Genomic DNA, 13,395 nt, shown 5'->3' with positions numbered 1-13,395 from the left:
AATCCTTTGCTCTTAAAATCTCCTCTGTTGAATAATTTGTCATTTACTTATTCTAATTATTCATTGTGACTTAAAGTCAACAATTTCATCTATATGCATTAGAACCCCATTTCTGCTGCTCGTCACTGTAAAAGGTCCCATCCTGGTGGAGCTGCTGGATCCTGATGCTGCTGTGAGTGACATCTCTGGAGGTGTGTGCTGTGTACTCGCCAGCAACACTGTCCTGTGTGACCACTATCCTGGGTCAAACTCTAAGGAGGAGGCCCCACCTAGGACCCCAGACCAGCAGGCTGAGATTAGGGAACATTTGTTCCACAATATTGCTGCCTCCTGGTTTCCTGAGGCTGGCGCGTTTGCACAGAAGGCGCAGGCAGATATTTGGGCAGCGGCCAAAGCCTTTCCTTGCTAGCGGGCCACCTCGCAAGAGCTGCAGGTGCTGAGAAGGACTCCCCACTGCTTCCTAGTGTGGTCTGCGACCCTGCAGGCTGACGGAACAAATGCTGGTCTAGGGAAAATAAACTTATCTCATTTGGATGACAACACGTAGCCTCGGGTTACTATGTTGTGTTCCACCACTTTTGAGAAACAAGTTGGATGGGGTCAGCGGCTCATCTTGCATTGTGAAGCAGCTGAGAGAGCCGTTTGTCTCACGGTTTTACTCTTCATATTAATGTGTGATCTTTTTAAAAAGATAGCAATATATCGTTCCTGATTGCTAATGCAAGACTAAGTCTAATCAGATGATTTCCCCTTGCACTTCGGGAGCCTTTGGTAAGGAATGTTGGAGCTATTCTCTGTGGAGGGGCTCTCTTCTGGCTGACCTGGCCCTGACCCCAGAGGTGAACCCCATCACACAGAGGTGTTAGCGTGCCACCCAGCGTGATGGATCACCCCTCGGATCCCTGTGATCTAACAATCGCAGCCAATCATCAGGGCTCTCACTGTTACTATAATGATCGGCAATGATTCAGGCCCGTAGTATTCAGATGATGGATGGAGGCTCATGTCGGGCCCTGAGAGAGGGCGAGTCAGGCTGGATAGAGCCAGGACTCAATGTCTATTGACAGCGTTGGTAGGATGGGTAGTTGTTCACATCTTTATCATAATGAAGTGGAGATACTTAACCCTGGAGTACGTTGGGGTCTCTTAGTGCCTTAACACTGATGTTTAAGGTGACCCCCCTTAGGGAGACGCCCACACATTGGCTAACCCTTTTTGCCAGATGATATGCTAATTTGTGTGACCTTAGAAGGAGCTGGGTTACTCCCACCTCTACTGAAAAGAGAGGTTGATGAGCTCAGCGCGACGTATAGGGGATTGAGATTTTATTTACATCTCTTTAACTTGAATTTAATGTCGACATTGGCATTAGTAGTGAGTCATTGAGTAGAAACTAATTTATCATGCTCTGTAACTGTCCATGCAATCATTTTCTAGTAGAATCCTTTCTATTTTGTACAGAAGATCAAAAGTAATACTAACACTAATGTATACAGCGTAAGCTCCATTTGTGTGGAAAAAAGCAATTCTGTAGCAATAAAATGTTTGAAGCCGGGTTTTGTACTGTATCTCTATATAATACATGCAGTGTCTATGTCTGGCCTTGGATTTGGGTAAAGGCTGTCACAAGCTCACATGAGTGCATGCATCACGGAGCAGGGGTACTCATCCAAACCCCACCCAAAAACTCACTCCCCCGGTGCGGGGAATTACTGGGCCTCTCCCAGCTCCTGGTAACCCCTTCATTATCCACACACCAATGGGTCCGGATCAGATTCAGCCCTTCTGCAGGGGGGAAAGAAATGGAAATTGGGAGGCAGGGGCTGCACTCCATGCATCTGAACAATGCCTCAATGTTTAAGAAATGGCCTCATGGATGGGAAGTGATAGGATTCAGTTGCGCAGCTTGGTCTGGAGCGGGCTTCCTTGTTTTAATTTGATCATTTGTGAGAATCTGATAATGGTTCCTCTGAAGCTTTGGCGTGGAGCGTGGTTAGCAGGATTGCTAAACAGAGAAAAAAATATTAGATGCTATATTTTGTTTTCTCCATGACCTGTGAGGTCTGTGCTCTGCCCCTCTCTCGGTCTCCATCTCCTTTTCTCTCTATGTCCTCTATTCATTTTTAAATTAACCTCCTAACGGACCTCATCTGTCCAGAGAGAGCCTATTAACTAAAGCCTCTCTCTCATCCAGGGTGACGACCACAGAGGGCTGCAGACTCCACCCACACGAACCTGACCCTGACTGCCCATCAAACCAACAGCCTCACACATCAGGAAACGAAAATCAAATGTGGAGAAAACCAAGAGGTAACAAAAGGATTTCATTATATATAATTAATTACCTACTGGACCTTTCCGAACCAAAGAATTAGAGGGCTTTAATTGCTTTATCACCTGGGCCTTGCGAGCGCAGCAACTCAGCAATCAGCCTGATTTGTTTTAAATGAGCTGCCATGGGATGAGGTGGAAGCTTGATGCTCTCTATCTGCCCTGCAGCACCTATAGGTGAAGTGCTGGACTGAAGGGGTGTAGAGTAAGGCTCCTAAATGGTAAATTGAATGTCTGTAAATGAATGGAATTCAACAGTGTCAGACCCTGAAGCTCCCTAACATTTGCTGCTGGCCAAAACAGTCTTCAAGAAACAGTTAAAGGGGCCCTGTTTTATTTTTTTAACGGAAAGGTTTCAAAACCCGCAAACTCCCTCAGGATGTGGCGGTAGCCTTGGGATTTGAACACCAGTGTTACTGACGCAATTAGCATATTCCTGTATTAAAGGAGGGAAGCGTGACAGTGTTTTCCAGGATGTCAGTATGTATCATTAAAAGGCATATTTTAATTAGGGACATGTTAGTTCGTTACACTAAATGGATTAACATTGCTTGTCAAGGGTAGAGATATGTTTTACATTTAAGTCCACTGGGGAACAAGGTCTCAATTTAACAAGACATCTTAAGTTGAGATGGGTCTTGTTAGTGGGGATTCAAAAATGGCACTTAGACAGTTTAATATTTTGAATATGTGTGAAGATGCTGTATCGCTGGGCAACTGTTTGTGTGTAACTGAGTGTAAGAAGTCAATTATTATATTGCAAAAGTCTGCAGGCTGTGATCTAGAAACAATGTACTCAAAGGGCAGACAGTTTGCTATCATTTGCAAAGGATATTATTAACAAAGGACAGACTTTAACTCAAATTGGTTTAGTTTTACATTATAATTTTGTAAAACAAATGATCTCAAAGCACATTTGTCCCTTTCAAAGTTATGAGGAGAGATTTAAAAGTGTGCAGCTTAACAGTACACGTTCTGACGATGCAGCAAGTATAGGTTCTGCATGACTGTTTGGATCAAAGAGTGGTTATCTCTCCTATTGAGCTGTTCTCACCTCTGTCTTCTCTCATTATGGGGCGGAGAACAAGAATTTCCCTCCATTAATCAGAACCCAATTCCCGGGTCAGCCGTCAACTCTTAACAAGCCGAAATGCAAAAAAGAAGTGTGGAAATAAGTAAAATAAAAACAAGACAAGCATCTCCCGAATGTCATAGATTCCCGAGAATTGATTTCTTCCCTGTTAGAGGGAAAAAATGGGTGAGAAACTACTGCTTAGCCAGAGGTTCTACTAAATTAGATTCACTTTGTGTGTGCAGTCAGCAATCAGTCAGCAAAGTCAACCTGAACCGGTTGTGAAGTAAGCACATATTCATATAAATTGGCTTTTTTTCTGCAGTGAATGAAATAATCCCCTACCTGACCGCGGTGGATTGCTCTACATACGTTTAGACAAGTTGTTTCCATCCGTACATGGATAATGGCTTGTGTGTTTCCATAAAGAGCACGTCAAAGGATTTTGAGACGATCACGATAGTTATTGGGATGTGAATCCTGCAGCTGTGTTTTTACATTTCTTACACACCTGCTGTGTTAACAACACCCTGCAAGGATTATATCCAGAGGATTTGCAGGCGAGAGGCATTAACACATTTTATTTTTTAAAGTTGAAAATTCTGGATATGCGCTATACACATTCAAAAAGTGGCAACTAAAAGATGGGATTAATTTAGACTTGTACAGATGTAAACATGATGTCAGATACTTTCTGGTTAATGCTAAAATCCGATTAATAACAACATTATTTGCATCCAGATCTTACAAACCTATCCATGCTGTGCCATTTTCCATGAGTAAAAGATGATCTTCAGTAGAATATCATCACTCCACTCTTCTGACTGTCACTTAGCCCTGTCAAGATATAATGTCCTGCCCTACTTTGCCAGTTCTTGATTAAAATGTTGACTTTTTGCTGGGTAATAACCTGATTAATGTAATTGAATGTAAAAGGGCGTAGCTCAGCAGCACTGCTGATCACTGGAGATGGATTAGGAGAGAAGGCTTTCAAATTGAATACAGTTCTCCCTCCTCAGCTTGTTAATTGTGCCGTTTACCACTACCTGAGTCAGTGACCACTGCTATTTAGTCTCTCTAATGATGATGCACAGTCCGACCCAACCACAGATAATTAAAAAAGCCTTCCCCACACCAGACCCCCATCTCTCTCTGTCTTGAGTTTGGTGTTGCATTGACAAGCCGCACTAAGGCCAGATATTGAGCTGTCGAGTCTTGGCTGCAGGACCGCGTAGCATTCTAAATGCTGTTGTGTGTTTTCTAGAGGGAAAGTTAGATATAGATCCTTGGTGTTTGGCTGTGATTGACAGCTGAAAAGTCTGAGGTTTTGTCATGTTCTTCTTGTCAAAATGGTTCCCCCCCCGTTTGTCTCACTCAAGCTAAAACAACGGTGCTATAGTTAATTCAGTCAACATCAAAAAGAGAAGAATTATTCTTAAGCTTCAGAAATCATTGCTTTCCTGTTGGATGTCTTAAAGAAATTGTGGTTTTTCAAATCATCTTAATAGAATGTTTGTAATCGTTACCTGGGTAAATTGTGAAATAAAAAAATCAGCTGACTTCGTTCATGGAAAGTTACAGAAAATGGTTAACAGGCCCACTTTACTGGGTCAAACCTGTCTCTGTCTAGCTTTGTTTTGCTGTGCGGTGCAGAAGCTTGCACACTTTGTAAACCTGACAATAAATTGCGTTGGAGTCATTACAAGCAGCACGCTCACATGGGTTTGTAGTTGGCGGGGACAGGTGATTCTTTTATTTGTGGCACTGATGTGCAAAGAAGTACTTCACCTCATTGTCACGACCAGGCAGTGAGAGCAAGTACAAGCTCTTTTCATCTCTGCCCGGTGTTGGCTTTTTGGTCTGTTTTTTACTTCTTTTCTGTGAAAGGACAAAGCTAAATGCAAGATAGTTCTGCAGTGTCTAACTAGCACCACCATTTGTGACGACATCTTTTGGGCTTCAACTAAAGATTACCATTATGATAAATCTACCGATTATTGTTGCAATTTAACCATTAATTATTTATTTCATGAGATCTCAAAAATAGTTTAAAAAAAAAAAATAGAATACAATTTCATAGAGTCCAAGGTGATGTCTTCTTTAATCCGAGGTTACAGTGATATAACATACTTAGAAACAGCAATTCCTCACATTTGAGAAGCTGGCACTGGTACATTTTTGTCATTTTCTATCTTGAATAAATACTTCATTAGACTATTAAATAGCTACAGATTAATATTCTGTCAATCAACTAATTGTTTCAGCTCTGCTTTATTTTATCCTCAGTTGGATAACACACAAATTATTGTATAATTTCATATGAGCAGTAAGTAGATTCATAATAATGTTTTGGCGCATAACAATGAGATTACTGCCACATCTATTTAGCTTTTGCACAGAATTAGGATTAAAAATCAAGAGCTGGGTAAGGTAGGTTTTAGTTTTCGCTCACACTGTTTGCAGTGTTTTCCCACATTAACGTAAAATAACGTCTTGATCTGCACAGTGATAAATGTGTCTTTTGTCCACATTCAGTCTGATTACCAAAATAACTGAATAGTACATCATTCTATGGGAAATGATTCAGCCCGACAAGAAATATAGACTTTTCCCAATACATTTCTACCATATCAAATTTAGATGAATGTACCCTGTTGCAGCAGCTCTATGAGAGGCTTTTTAAGAAGTCTGAGAGGAAGTAAAGCAGTCTGTGAATTTACACCGCTGGCAGTCTGGAGCAAGTGCTGAAATAATTAGGGGAGAGAAATCTTTGGCTTGTGCAAACTTCTTTCCACCATTGCAGAACAAAATAATAAAGAGAATGTGTGCGAGACAAAGGCAAGAGACCCCTACGGTGCCTGGGTCTCTGCTTCCTGTCAGGAGTATTCCTGCGGGGTTTCACATGACAAAACGCAGAAAGTTGTTTTGTCCCCGTGCCTGTCACGATACACCCTCATAACCGCAGCTGTGTGTTTGTGTGCATTATTTGTGTACGTGCGTTTGGTTTGTGCACTTGCACATGTGTGTAGGTGTGTGTGGCTGTGCTTTTCTTTTTTTGTGCTGGCATGTTGTCTCGCTGTCTTCCCTGTCAGCTCATAGCCTGGCACCTGCTCTCATGTTCCTAATTAGTCTTATTTAATTAATTATATTCTACAGCACATCTCTCTGTTCATATGCAGTGTCTTTCTGTCGGTCTCACTCCTGTCCTTCTACTCTTCTAAGTCCTTGTATTTCATATGCAGAGAGAGTCTTTCCATGTTGTCTATGGGAGTTAGGGCGAAAGGCAGAGGAGGTTGTGTTAAAGCTAAAGTAGCAGCTGTCTTCTGGTTAAATCAAGAACTCTTTTATTATAAACGCGATGTCCTTTTGGACAATGGAAAGAAATACCTCCTTTTGTCAACCATGTTGTCATACTCTCAAAAAACAGCACTTGGTAACTTTTTCCACCTTCCAAATTTGATGCTAAATGAGCGTGTTTGCCTGCGAGACACGTTGACAACCAGCTGACTCACAGACAGAATCTCTTCAGTAAGCTGCAGGAAAACAAGTCAAGTTTCAAGCATGGTGAGTAAACAGAAATCAGGAAAGCACTTTACCTGTGACAGTTGGCCTAAGCACCTCTTTCTTCTCTGTTAGCTTTTCGGTTCCATTTGTCAGGTTCACTTGGCTTGTGTGCCAGCGTTGTCTATTAGGTGTGTTTTCACTGGGCTTAGCACTACAGTAAAGGACTGAATTGAGACGAATGTGTGTGAGAGAGAGAGAGAGAGAGAGAGAGAGAGAGACAATTGAGTTTATTAGCTCTGGTGTAATTACTCATCATTTAGCCCTAACAAATGTAAGTTAATAGTAAGGTCTATTTATAGTTTTAATGAATGTCAAGCTTTGAATGCATTGTAATATCTGACGCTAAAACCATCAAACACTTATCCTAATATCACCTTTATGTTGCAGGAAGTGTGATAATTCCTTAAAACCAGGAGACGCTAAGAAGGGGGCATCCAAGGTACACAAGCACATCAATGAACGACAGTGGAAACAGCGTTGAATTTCACTTCCTGAAGTCAGAGAAGAGGGGCAGCCGGTCGCAGGCAGCCTCCCAGCTGCCCCTCATCCTGTGTTTTCCACTAGAGGATCCTGGGCTTGAAGAAAAGATGCCGTTAATAATTCAGAGCCTTGATGAACACCACCCAACACCGCCACAAAAGACAAGATCAAACTTTTGGCAAAGCCAGCGCCGCAGCGGGTCGATAGTGTTTCCCTGCGTAGCACGCTGTACGTTGACCATATGGACATCATAATCACCCGTGGGATGAATCAGCAGATTCTTGATCTGGAGCCCAAAATCACACGACACCTTAATTAGCTGGTGTTGATATCGCCCTTCACCGTGCTAATTTGTCACCGCCAACAAAACAGCTTCTGGCAAGCATGGTTCTGTTGAATTTTGTCGACACCGCTCAGGAAACAGAGATGGAGCATATGAGGTGACAAATATTTGGGAGTAAAATCCCCCGTGACAGGTAGCTCTACTTGGCAAAGCATTTATTTTTATCAACAAAGATTTCACACTGAATCATGTTACGTATCAACAGCCAATTATGAGGAAATCAGCACGAGTTTGTCTCGGTTATGTCCTGAATAATAACATGCAACCATCATTCAATTATTTGGAACTTTGTCTATTCCAAATGACATGCGATTCCCAATAAGGTGTAAATAATTAGCTGCCCTCCTCGGGAGGCGTAGCCACCATGAAGCAGTGAGTTGAAAAGGTCAGACGTGTTCTGCACGCCAGCTCTAAAGTGGTTTATTAGCATCCCAACGACATATTCAGGAGATCGTCTGAGACATAATTACCTGGATAAGGTACAGATGAATACTGTATTTGGGGGAGAAGGCAAGGTTGGTTGGATATTGGCTTTGTCTCCATTAACCTGGAGCGCGGTGTTAAAGGATCTGTTTGTGGAGAGAAAATGACAGGGAGTCGGGCTGACGAGGCTGGACTGAGACAGTTAAAGGCCCCTCGCTGCATAGGATAATTAATAAATAAAATACCAGGGGAGCCCCTGCCATGCCTTCGTCTATGACAGGGGCTGTCTCCAGTGCGCTAAAGCATTAAATGACCAATTTCTGTCAGACTAACTTCCACCACGCTCTCTCTCTCTCCCTCTCCTTTTATTTCTCCCTCTCTCTTTTGCTTGCCCTCTCGTCTCCACTACGCTCACCCCTCTCTCCCTCTCTCCCTCGTTCCCTCCCTCGCTTCCTCGTTTTCTGAAGTGGGGCTACTTTGCTCTCTTTGCACTGAGTTTTTCAGCGACTGATGGCTCTAGTTCATTTCTGCTGAATTAATTGGTCCCTGAATGAATTCTGTTGACAGGGCAATTCATCATGTGTTTGGCCTGACAGTGACTGGGTGTTGGGTAGAGGAGGGGGTGGAGGCGGCGGGGAGTGTGTGTGTGTGTGTGTGTGTGTGTGTGTGTGTGTGTGTTGGGGGGTGAAGCGGTGTGGGGAGCCAGTCAGAGGTGGTGGGGGTTGGTGATTGTGGCCTCCCACTTTTCTTTCTCCCCTCTTTGCCTCGTCTCTTCTTCTTCCTCCGTCCTACTGGAAGCTACAGAAGGCTGGATGCTCTTGTTGCACCGTTTCACCGAAACAGTTGGGACTCAAACTAATCAACCCCCCCTCAGGCTGAGCTTCTGTCAGACAGAAGACCCTCTCTCAGCTTGAAGGGAGCACGCAGGTCAGTATACCCCATTTTACACATTTTGGCCTTTTGTTACGCCCCTACACACTTCCTCCCCAAACTTAAATCCCTCCCCACCACTTGATGTGCACACACAAACCCCGTCTCTAGACCCACAGCTCCTCAGCCCTTTTAGAGACTGACATAATCAGGTAGCGAGGAATATTTAGTGCTTAATTACACAATGTGTCGCACAAAGGCCATTCAAAACGATAATTTAGCTCCTGAAGGGAAATCGCTCTGCACTGCTGACTGATCTAACTGGGATGGGAATGGTCTAATAGCATATAGTTGGCAGATGAGGCCTGGGTTGAGAAATGCAGCAAATGCATTTCTCCAGACAGCTCTCCGACTTCTCATTATTCTAATTGCGAACTATGCTACAGTACAGGCTGCACACAGAGCCCGAGCATCCTATTGAGCTTGAACATGGAGGAAACCTCTTTAGGCTGTGTTGAGTCAATCAATGCTCACTCATTACAAACATCACAAAGTCATGTTCTTGTCGCCTGGATGGTCTCACCCGCCGACAGCGAAAATAACCTCATAATCATCGTTCTGTCAGGATCAGGATCATCAGAGACCGGGCTTGAACTCTCTGACTCCCCTGCCACGCTGAAATAATTTTAGTATGAGATGATGATTTATTTCCACAAGGACATTTTCTCAAACCTTTATTCTATTTTTCAAAGCCGTTTATTTTTGGACCAGGATGACAAACACACCGTTGCTTCAAGACTTTTATATCTATCTGAGACATTCACTTTCAAGCTATAAACAACAGGAGAAATAACTCTTTTCAACACATAAAGTAGCTTCACATTATACCTCTGGAGCGCTTTAGTGCTGCCTCTTCTCAGCAAAATCCATTTGGGATTAACAGAGTTAACGAAGGCGCCATTGTGAACAATACTGCACCCGTGTTAGCCACTAATTAAAGCCGCTTCTAATGAGGGCTCGTTGATTGACACAGCAGGGTTGGCCTCTCCCCTCGCCAGCATCAACTATGACAGCCACATGATGAGGCTGATGACAGGCTCCCATGCAGGCAGATGACAGGACGTCACTGCTAGACCACCACCTCATCTCTGCTCAGTATAGCGCTCGTGTCACACCTCGAGATTCAGAATCCTGCTCTCTGGTTATCTCATTAATGTTCACACAAAGATAAATCATTATATATTGAATTCTAGGTGTTTTTCTTGAACTTTGCTACTGTTATTTCTGTTAAAAGGAAACATTTCCACAATCTATAAACACTCACAAGTGAAAGTACACACATTTAATCAGCAAAATGCACTTTAAAAGTAAAAGCACTTGGCTGCTAAAAATCATACATGACATTATTGGTTTGTTAATATTAATGCATCAATGCAAGTAGTACTGTTGTAGCTGGTCCAGGTGCAGCTAGTCTTTACTGCTTTGTATACTGTTCGGTAGTTTAGTCCAGTGGTCTCCCATCTAGAGAGCCACAAGATAAATCTGGGAAGGAATAGAAATCAAAGTCTTGAAACTAACATTTGTATTCATTTGGGGAATTTCCTCAAATGTGTCTTTTAATTTCCCCTACATTTTAATAAAAAGTAATATAAAAGGAAAATAATCATGTAAAGCACAAGTACCTCAACATTGTATAGAGAACATTAACTTTCCACTACTGATGTCCACCTGCAATCTTATTTGAGATACTTATAAACAATATAGAAGTTGATATAATTGAATGCAGTATGTTGATGTCTGAATACAACTCCAATTTTGCTTCAGACCGAGTCCATCCACCAGCTCTGTACAATGGGCTTATTTCACTGTATATATTATCAGTGACAGACATGAATCATGCCAAAGAGGCCTAGCTGTAGGGCATCACCAAGCCAAGTTGACAATGAGGGTGAAGTGTTTGAGTAAATCTTGAGCGAGGCCCATTGGCCCCCGTGGCAGGGCCTCTCTGTGCGGGGTTTGAGAAGCCCCGAGGATGACAGGTGCTTTTCGTAATGCCTAACTGATAAGAGCCAATCAGTGCTCCCCGTTCTGCTGGTGTGTGTCTCTTCTCCTGTTGTTGTCATCTGGCCCGCTAAAGTAAAGATGAGCTTGACTGACAGATGCATCCGGGTTCACAGTTTATTGGTTTCTACAAGGGAGCCAGATATGCCAATTTAGACAGGGTTGTGACAAAAAAAGTTCCCATCTAAATGGAATAATTTTACCACTGGGAATTCTCAGCTGGGAGAGGAAAGAGTGTGTATGTGTGTGTGTGTTTTATATTTTAACAAGGCCTGAATGACAAACACATAGGACAGTAAGGGGGCTGACAGAAACAGCAGCTTTTGATGCTTCACAGGGGATCCATGAAATAAACAATAGGCAGAGGAAGCAGGGAAATTGAATTACAACAATTGTGTGTTTCAGAGTGGAGCGTGCAGAGAGGAGGTGAAGCAGCATCACTGTGGTATAGCGGGATGAAACCGATGCATCATTAACTATAGTGGAGTCAGAAGCCGGGCAACGCTCTCCTGCCTTCCCAACTGTCCTGCTTATTTGTTTCCCTCTCCTCTCTCCTTTTCTTTTCTTTTTTTTTTTACTTTCTCCCTCTATCCTGCACACATACATGTTAACATAGTGCAGTTATTTTCATTGTGGGCTACTTTTAACAGGAATCATAACATATGTGATTTCTACAGATTTACACACAAACAACGTGCTCTGCGTCTTTCATGTATTTCATATTTGAGAGCTCTAACCCGTCTGAGTGCCTTCTGTAGTCCTGACTGTTCATAAAACCAAACATCAATATACCCGCAGCAGGAACGCTCTTCGGGAACCTTGAACCCTGAATCATTTTCTTATGGGGTTAATAATGAGGGGACACAGAGTCGACGACTGACATATAAAAGAATTTATTTCTCATGTGCACAAAAAGAATTGGAACAGAACTGAAACAGAACAATGATTGAGGCCACAAGGCTTTCCGTATAGATTTTCATCAGAAATCCTTTTTATGTCCATGACACGTCTCCTGTATCATCTTTACAACAGCGGAAGACCCGTTCCTTCAGAGGTGCTCTGTTTCCTTAAGCAAAGACTTCGCCTGAATGGCGGTGGCTCGCACTCTGCGCCAGTGTTTCATTTTCGGATATGTCGAGCTACATGTAGACAGAAATAGGCAAATCCCAAGTGCAATTGGTAGAGGATAGCTTCTCCTGAAGAGCAGGACTGCAGTCTGTTTCCTGTTATCTGATGCCCTCAGCGACAGTTAACCCTGGTACCAGATGATGTATTTGCTTGTGTGGAATTAAAGTAAACTTCATCTTGGATGCCTTACGCTAAAGAGTTGTATTGGTAGAGAGAGAGGAAGGAGGGAGTAGAGATGGGTAATAAGTGAGGATGTGTTTCTATACATGGAGGCACGGATGACTGTAATTTGGATTAACATAATGATCACAACATCTACTAACAGCAAACAGGACAATATCTTTGATTGTTGCCAATGACTTCAGTTTGATCACATCTTCTTTTAAGGGAATTTGTGGAGCAAAAGTGAAATGAGAGAGAAGCCATTTCACACTGGAGGTCTTTTGTATTTGTTACCTTGTATGCTGTTCTCCATGGGGATTACTTAATCTAAATCCAACAACAAAAGATGATACAGAAAGCCATTTAACTCATTGCATAGTGACATAAAACATCATCATGACATTATCATGAAAACAAAATAAAATGACAAAGACAACCTATGTGATGTTAGCATCTGAAACCTGCTACTACAGCATATGTAGCCGCAGGTTATACAGTAGTTGTGCCTTTCCTTAGAGCACAACATTACATTACGACACAAATGTAATGCACGTTTTCTTCAGTCTGTATATCTACAAAGAGAGCCAGTACATTAGTATGATACTGCAATGGTGTGTGTGATATTATTTACAGAGAAGAATTGTCTTCACATTATTCACAAATCATTCTACAAAGCAGCATTTTGTTGCAACCGATGGAGTATTGAGTCACTGAATTTCACCTTTTTCATTACAGTCATATGCATCATGTTGTTCGCCTGTTAAAAAGTCACGACATACAGGATCAGTGTTGACTACTTATTTAAAAGATAATACTGCTTTATTTATGCATACATATACTGTAAATAAAATATTAAATATCAAACTAAGTCTTTGGCAGATGTAATTAAAAGTACATTCACAAAATATTTTCCAAAAAGCAAACTGAATCAGTATTTCCTATCAGTCCCTGTGGAGAGTAG

Source organism: Pholis gunnellus (genome assembly GCF_910591455.1).
Source record: "Pholis gunnellus genome assembly, chromosome: 11".
Classification (NCBI taxonomy): domain Eukaryota; kingdom Metazoa; phylum Chordata; class Actinopteri; order Perciformes; family Pholidae; genus Pholis; species Pholis gunnellus.
Note: the sequence above shows the minus strand (reverse complement) of the source record.